We start from the raw sequence: 9,403 nt of genomic DNA, 5'->3' as shown, positions 1-9,403 counted from the left end.
GGTCAGGAACAAGACTGGCATAACCACTCTCACTATGTTTATTTAACATAGTACTGGAAGTCCTCAGTAATCAGACAACATAAAGGAATAAAAGGCATCCAAATAGGCAATAAAGAAGTCAAACTTTCACTATTCACAGAAAACATGATGCTCTATGTAGAAAACCTGAAAGACCCCACCAAAAAATTTTAGAGCTGATACTCGAATTCAGTAGAGTTGCAGGATACAAAATCAACATACAGAAAATCTGCTGCATGGCTATAGACCAACAATGAAGCAACAGAAAAAGAAATCAAAGAATCAATTGTGTTTACAATTCCACTAAAAACCATGAGATATCTAGGAATAAACCGAACCAAAGATATAAAAGATTGTATTCTAAAACGATAGGACAGTTATGAAGGAAATTGAAGAGAACACAAAGAAATGGATAAACACTCCATGCTCATGGATTGGAAGAACAAATATTGTGAAAATGTCTATACTACCCAAAGCAGTCTACACATTCAGTGCAATCCCTATCTAAATACTACCAGCATTTTTCACAGAGCTAGAACAAACAACCCTAAAATGTGTATGGAACCACAAAGTCTTTGGATAGCCAAAGCAATCCTGAAAAAGAAAAGCAAAGCTGGGGGCATCACAATCCCAGACTTCAAGCTGTATTACAAAGCTGTGTTCATCAAGACAGTACGGTGCTGGCACAGAAACGGGCACAAAGATCAGTAGAACAAAATAGAGAACCCAGAAATGGACCCACAACTATATGGCTAATTAATCTTTGACAAAGCAGAGAATATCCAATGGGAAAAAAGTCTCTTCAACAAATAAATTCGGAAAACTGGACAGCAACTTGCATAAGAATGACACTGGACCACTTCCTACACCGTAGACAAAAATAAATTCAAAATGGATGAAAGATCTCAATGTATGACAGGAAACCATCAAAATCCCAGGGGAGAACACAGGCAGCAATGTCTTTGACATTGGCCGTAGCAACTTCTTACTACACAGGTCTCTAGAGACAAGGGAAACAGAAGCAAAAATGAATTACTGGGACTTCATAAAGATCAAAAGGTTCTGCAAAGTGAAGAAAACAATCAGCAAAACCTAGCAGCAATTTATGGAATGGAAGAAGATATTTGCAAGTGGCATATCTGATAAAAGGTTGTTATCCAAAATCTGTAGAGAACTTATCAAACGTAACACCCCAAAACCAAATAATCCCAGTTAAGAAATGGGCAAAAGACATGAAGCCTTGGTGTTTCTATAGAAGACACCCAGATGGCTAACAGACACATGAAAAGTTTCTAAACATCACTCATCATTAGAGAAATGCAAATCAAGCCATGATGAGATACCACCCTACACCTGTCGAATGGCTAAAATTAACAATACAGGAAAAAACACATTGGCTAGGATGCCGTGAAGGTGGAACCCTCTTTTACTGTTGTTGGGAATGCAAATTGGTGTGGCCACTGTGAAGAACAGTATGGAGGTTCCTCAAAAAGTTAAAAATAGAGCTTACCCTATGACCCAGCAATTGTATTACCGGGGATTTTCCCAAAGGATACAGACATAGTGATTCAAAGGGGCACACACACCCTTTAGCTTGTAGCAGCACTATCAGCAACAGCCAAATTATGGAAAGAGCCCTACTTTCCATCAACTGATGAACTATAAAGAAGATGTAGCATATATATAACATTATATATAATGGAATATTACCCAGCCATCGAAAAGAATGAAGTCTCGCCATTTACAATGACACGGGTGGAGCTAGAGTGTATTATGCTAAGTATGGGAAATAAGGCAGTCAGAGAAAGATAAACATGATTTCACTCATATGTGGAATTTAAGAAACAAAACAGATGAACATAGGGGAGGGAAAAAGAAGAGACAACCACAAGAGACTCTTAACTCTAGAGAACAAACTGAGGATTGCTGGAGGGGAGGTAGGCTAAATGGGTGGTAGGTACTAAAGAAAGCACTTGTTGTGTTGAGCACTGAGTGTCATATGTAAGCAAAGAATCACTAAATTCCACTCCTATAACCAATACTATACTATATGTTAACTAAGTATAATTTAAATAAAACCCTCAAATGTTAAAAATGTTTAAAAAAATAATGCAGAACAAAACCTCAGTCTACCTGCCATTTGTTCTAAAAAACTTGTCACTTTGCTAGAATCTGAGGATAGAAAAAATAAATTGCATATTCTTTTTTCTCAAATGAAATTGCATTCATATTCAAACTAATGAATTTTGGATTTGCCAGAATTTGGGAAGTCCAACCAAGTATCCTCTTTAAAAAGTGTTCATATTTAAGTTTCAGGTTACTGTGAGATCAGCAAATGCAAGAAATTAAAAACAGAAAGTTACATACAGATGCACTGATGACTAATCAGCTAAATACATCAAGGATAAAACAAAAATATACAAAAGATAAAAATAGAGACAGAACAAAACAAAGGAGCAACAATAACAAAAGAAAGAAAGCAATTACCCATGGGAGAAAAGTTTGATACTAAAGCATATGCACAACTGTTTTATGTGTCAGGTTTGCGAGGAAACAATATTCAAAAGTAGAGAAAGGCTGAGAGGGGTTAGTTGAGTGGGAAAGATATGCAGGGTCAAAAGTTTTCTGGTGAAATGGAATGCATTGTGTTTTTATTCCAGATGAATTGTACAATCTATTTTTTAATCTTGTGTCTAATATCTTTTCTTTTAACGAATGTCAGTCTTATGCACCAATCTTCCCCATCACAGGTTCACGGCAGAAAACAGGCTGGACAATAGTACAAGGCTCAAGCAAGGACAATTAAATATTTTCAGTCATTTTGTTTTGTTTCATTTTTTTTTCTGAGACTAAAATAGAACCAGGGACAGAGAGAAGGGGGAGCACTTTCCATTCGGTTCTGCCCTGTAAGCACGATATAAACTTAGAACATTCAGAGCATCAGGTGGTTGCAAAGTTACCTTCACATGAAGAGATCTGACTAGACTCTCCTGGGAAAAGAAGAGAACCAGGAAAACAGAGGCACATTCCTGACAGTGTCATCCGATTGCCTCCATCTGACTGTCCCTTGGATTTTCCGATTACACGAATCAATACATTCCCATGTCTATCTAGCAAGTTTGAATTGCGTTTATGCCACTTGAAACTCAGATATTGCTAACTAATAGATTGTGTGGTTTTTGTCACAAAATAGGCAACATGTTCAGGAATAATTTGCAGGGAAACATTTGTTGGAAAGGATGCCTCTTGATCTGGAATATATTTGTATGTTGAATAATCTGCACAGTGTTTTAAAACGTGCCATTTTATTGAAGATATGTTATCAAAAGTTCTCCCCTCCTAATTAGAGGATAGAAAAGTTTGTGAAGTACTGGTTCTGATTTTGTAAAAATAGTTGCCAGGGGAACAGTCCAATTCTGTAATATTTATCTTAAAGCATTCCAAACCATTGTTAGATTCATCTCCATTCCATGTTGCAAAAAAAAAAAAAAAAAATGTTTTGGCAGCTCTTTTAAACCATACATCGTTTGTGTAAACACTGTGCCAAGCAGTCTACGCTACCTTTCAAGTTTGGGGAATATGCAGACGGGAACTTCAGCAAGATTATTTCATAACCACTAGCCATTTGGGAAAATTGTAAAGATAAGCGAAAAAAATTAAAGCTGACTGTTGGAAAAAGTGGTTGACAAAGAAATTGTACAACATTTTGATTGCTTACCGTGTTATTTTGATTTATTGACAAGAGGAATTCCTGTTAAATTATAAATGAGGTAATTTGAGACTTTATATAGGTGTATATATATGTATATATAAGAAACTGATGAATTATAAGAACAATAAATGTATTTGAATGATGGTCAATCTACATATTCATGCTTTATAGAATGCTTATTTTTGCTAGGAATAATAGTCCAAGATGGATTCCTTCCAAATTAAATATTGAGGTCCCTGGATTTAGTCCACAATATAGATGGACTGATCTTGTTTGGCCATGTTGATCGTCTTTGAAAGGCATCTCCCAGGTGACTCTAAAACAGTAAAACCATTAGAAACATCTCCCCTAGAGCTGTCTGGTATTGATTTTTTTTTTTTTTTTTGCTTCAACTGAGACATGAATCAATAACACTTCTTTGACAATCATCACTACTAAAGTGGGGTCACGTTGTATTCCAACACTTCCTAGTATAACTTAAGAGACATTGTAAAAATCTATCTCTTAACCCATCATAAGATTTTTTTTTCAGTTAAATAAGGAGGACTGATATGCATGATACAGTATACTCCTTTGGGGGGTGGCTTTTATTCAATCGGGGACTTTTGTTAAAGGTCATCTAATTCCTTTTAAATTTACTGGTACTCCCTCACAAATGGTAACAGCTACAGAGTAATTAGTACACAGGAATTGGGAGTAATCAAGGTATATTAAATTATATATATATGTATTGTTTTATGCATATATACCTTTTAATTTAATAGAAACATTCACATGTCTGTATTCATCATTCCAATAAACTAGAATAGCATGATGATTCTAATATTTTTAGCAATATAGGGAATGTTGAGTAAAGGTAATATCTAGACTCAAAGAAAAAGAATTGATCATAAAAGCTGTTTGAACTAATGTTATTGAGCCATTGCAAATTTTGCCTAAACTTTCCAATCTTACCATGTATCTCTCTTGGTAAGTTACTCATTGCATTTTATTCCACTATACTTCATCTCTGATATAAATACGATACTGGTAACTTCATTGAGAGTATTAAAAATTGTCATTAGGATGTGTACTTATTAGTCAAAAGGCCATAAATTTCTATTTTATTCATTTATTGTAAAAAATAAAGGATTATCTTTCTAAAATTCAATTTTCACCTATGGAAAATTAGTTGCTCCCAGTCATTTGAAAAACTTTTATAGGTTAGAGCAAAGATAGCTTAATTTTCTCTATTATTGACTAAACATATTTTTTACTAGAATAGATGACATTAACTTGACACTCTTGTTTACAAGTAAATTTTAAATGTTTGATTTTTATGTGATTATAAACTGCATCTAATAGTCTAAGGAATATAAGCATTCACACAGACACAAAGAAACACATAGTTAGGATAGTGTTCACATGTATTACAGGTACATTGCCTTGGACTTTTTGTTTGAGAGACCTCAAAGATTCTTTGTTAAGTAACAATAAACAAACACATGTGTATTTATATAAACATAGTGATTTTTGAAATTGTCTGTATTCATTGGTTGAATTATTTCCCCCATGCTTTGTAGACTTATACAAATGCCTTTTGAAATGACAGGTTTTGCTGTCCCACACGTGTCCATTAGAAATATATTAAAATAAATTTGATGGTTAATTTGGGGTAATATTAACATTCATATTTGGATATATACTTATTACATGTACTACATACTTATATAGTAGAATATAAATTTTAAAATAAATATAAAATGTATACATGCATTACATTTATATATATAAAATATAAATACCAAATATAAATATAAAGTAATATTTATGTATACATACTACACACACATACCAGCACACTATATATGCGTGCAAACACACACACGCACATATATTTCAAATTTGTAGTGATAGAAGCCATTTGTAATCTCAATCATTATGTGTGTATTTGTGCTTATAATTATAATTATATTTATGTGGAATATATTTAGTTTTATCATTTAACAACAGTATTTTCTGTTAAAGCTCTAAGATGTACTTAAAATACTGCTTCCAATTTTATGTTTTTATATCCATACTTTACCCATACACATGTAGTACGTGTACACATTACAATATGTTAAATTATTCACAGAAGGCATATTATATCTGTATTTCATTTTTTTTATTTTATATGTTGAAAAGATTTTATTTATTTATTTATGTGTTCATTCATTTGACACAGAGAGAGAGAAAGAGCACAAGCAGGGGCAGGGGCAGAGGGAGAGGGAGAAAGAAGACTCCCCACTGCACAGGGAAGCCTGACATGGGGACCCTGGGATCACGACCTCAAGCAGAAGGCAGATGCTTAACCGACGGAGCCACCCAGGTGCCCCTATGTTTGTATTTTGAATAGCATTTTCTTATTATATCTTCTCTCTAATAAGTATAGATATTATATAAGGCTAAAAATTAAACAAAATTGGTTAACTTAAGTGAAAAGAACAGTGGAGGCATGCAAAACAACATAAATACATTTAGAAAAGATACAACTTCTTTCAGACCTAAAGCCTCACCGGAACCCCAAATGGTCATAACAGCACTGCAGAGAGCTACATCTCATTTGTCTTATGTATCTTAAATAAAAAAGCACACAGTGAATAATAATTAGAGAAAGAAGTCATGGAATAGAAACATTATCCTTTAATGTGTTCTCCATGAAGAGAAAAAAGGTGCTATTATTTTACTTGTAGTCCCTCTATTAGTTTGGCCTAAAAATAGCCATTGACTTGTTTTTCATTATGTGCAATGTCAAAGTGAGCCGATTTTGCAGGTGAAATGAATAGCTGCTTTGCTCAAAAACACTCTGGCAATCAGCCACACATTCTGCTAAACCAGCATGCTGACCACCTACTTGGCTTGAGTCAGATGGCTATTTGGAAAGCTTTTCCTCGTTATCTTTTATGTGCTATAACTGCCCACTTTTCAGCATGACTCATTTATCATTTTATGCCAAAGAACTGAATTATCTTGTATTTTTCTTGTTATCTTTCTGGAGAGTCTGACATGACTTTAATGTCAGTGTATTTCTTACTAGAAAAGAACATGTGATATTTTGAAAACTGGCTGAACTTGACAGCGTGCGGATTGACACTCAGAATGTGTAATTTTCTAACATTGCCTTGTGGGATGTACGTGTGTTTACTTTTAGGGTCCGGAAACGTAAAGCTTTTGATATAACACCTCCTAAGATTGTTTTTAAGATTCTTCAAAATAAAACACAGGAAACTTAGGTCTATCTGGAGCTCTCAGATATGGAAAGACTTTGGTAAGCAGTTACTCTAAGCACTATAGAGGCGTATCCTATGCAGTCTTGCAGAAGCTCTAATAATTATTATTACTTACACATGGGAATTAGAAAACTGAAAACCCAGTTATTAACCCCCATGAAATTGTAGCAAGGGCAGGAATAGGGTTCCATTATGGAAAGGCACAGAGTGCCGAGGAGAAATACCATGATCTAAACCACTCACAGAGAGAGCATCTCCTGTAGCCACTCTATCGACTATGCCTTTACCCTGTTTTTCCTCCTGCCATTCTAATACACTCTCCTAGCAATATCTTTCTCTCTTTTTAAACTATGGCTCTGGTGTTAACTTCATTTGGAAGGAATAAACCTAATATCTAACTCAAGGTGTTCATTACTTCCTCACCAACACCCACCAGCAGCAAAAATCACACTGACAAAGGTGATACAGGTAAAGAGATAGGACTAGTAGATGTGAAAGAAATACATCCGCTGATATAAGTAATGCTTGAGTCAAAAAATTGCTATAGGAACCCCCTGGAGGGCTGAAATTAAAAAAAAAAAATCACTTTCAAGATCTTTGTACCTAAAGGCACAGTGAGTGTCCAGAAGCTCAGGCATTTATTTATTTATTTTTTTGAAACCAATGGTAGATTAAAGGTTACTTTGGAATCAACATTAAGGCTATAACTTGATTTTTTTTTTTTTACAGAAGTTACTGTGGGCTTAATTATCCTTTCTACAACTCCTATTTTGAAAGGCATTCAATGTCGAGAACATGGCATCTTATGTAGAAGCCAGGACTGAGCGTGTATTGGATGAGAAAGTGTTTTGGAGAAAATCAAAGGGATTGCCTACTTGACTTCTAACCTCTGCTATCCTTCTTACTTGCCATATGATCATATAAACAAATGACTGGACAAATAATGTAGCCTGAGGTTTAAGTTTTGCGTTGGTAACCTAAAGATTATAATGCCTAAGTCACAGGGTTATGTGATGGTTAATGGGGTAATGTATATTAAGTCCTTAACCTACTACCTTATAAAGAATATTCATAAGGAATATTCAGTGAATGATACAGATTTATTTAATAGTAAACTTTACCAATTTAGTTAATGATAATGTCATTGTGGATATTGAATCCTTTACTCCTACTTTTCTAAGTTATAGTGGTTTTGTTCATCTTAGTCAAAATTTTTTTGACTAACATGAATTTTCGGTGAAGATTAGCAAAAAGACACATTCTATGAAATCACAGAATTGTGGTTTATCCCAAGATTTAACATGAAGGAATAAAAAAATCCCTATTATAATAAGTTGGAGAACCTTGAATATAACAAATCTATAATTTCTTTGTAAAATTTAAGTTGGTGATTATGGTAAAAGTGGCTAAGGATATATAAATATTATTTATCGCCATGAAGTTTAAAATTCAGTAGCTGGAACTTGTAGGAAGGTATGTGATCTAGTGATAAATGAAAGTTTTGTCAATGATATCAGAGAAATGTTTGTAAGATTCAGATGGTTCTATATCTGTCAAACAGAATTTTGCAATGCATGCTCAATTTGAGGCAAAATAAATCTTTTAATTGATTTTCCAAAACACTGATTAATTATACTTAGAACACCATATAAAGGTTGATTATGTCATAAAAATTTAAATTATAAAGGAGTGATATTTTAGAAGGAATGGTAAAAATGAGTTGGAGAACAGAGTTGTAATGATGTGCACATTAGCGAACAGATTTCTCTACTATCACTCCTATTCAAATCACCAGTCCACAGGTGATCATTCCTTTTGAGGAAATTTAGAGCTATTGGGGGAATCATATTCTAGTTTCATATCCTTGGATCCTCAGTTTCTGGATGTATCTACAAAGCACATACATACAGGCACATAAATACACACACACACACACACATACACGCTAAAAAAAAAAATCAAGCGTGAGACCCACTATACTCTCTACTATATAAACATTGAAGTTAAATCATGAATAAAAGTAAATTTTATAAGTTCAAGTAGACAACATTTAAAAAAATTATTTCTATTCATCAACTTTACTTCTTGATAATATTGTAAGTTAATGCAGAACTCAAAGATCTTCCTCAATCTCTATGTTAGTATTGGTACAATTGAGATATTTGCCAGAGTGACCAAGGAATACATTTTTCATATAAGTTCTTCTATTACTCTGTATTGTTCCTCCCCACTTGTCAAGAAACAAACTTAGTCCAGACTGCATTTTCCAACAGATTAGTAGGTGGCCAGGGAGCATAAAATTCCCATGCAGCCATTTCTATAATCATGGCATTGGCAAACTAGCTTCTAGAAACCATTAAACTCATATCATAAATCTGGTCATAGCAAATCTATATGGGAATTGATGGGACATAGAGAATGA

General features: G+C 34.0%; 1 long non-coding RNA gene across 1 annotated transcript; it reads left to right on the top strand.

The window, feature by feature from the left end:
- The first annotated feature begins 3,470 nt into the window (after positions 1-3,470).
- Positions 3,471-8,577, top strand: LOC144305843 (uncharacterized). Its single transcript, XR_013372864.1, has 4 exons — positions 3,471-3,788; positions 5,937-6,080; positions 6,903-7,019; positions 7,711-8,577. It is a non-coding gene; the product is annotated as an uncharacterized LOC144305843 (long non-coding RNA).
- Positions 8,578-9,403: the final 826 nt, after the last annotated feature.

The sequence above is a fragment of the Canis aureus genome, chromosome 36, assembly GCF_053574225.1.
Source record: "Canis aureus isolate CA01 chromosome 36, VMU_Caureus_v.1.0, whole genome shotgun sequence".
Taxonomy (NCBI): domain Eukaryota; kingdom Metazoa; phylum Chordata; class Mammalia; order Carnivora; family Canidae; genus Canis; species Canis aureus.
This window is presented reverse-complemented; position numbering and strand designations above follow the sequence as displayed.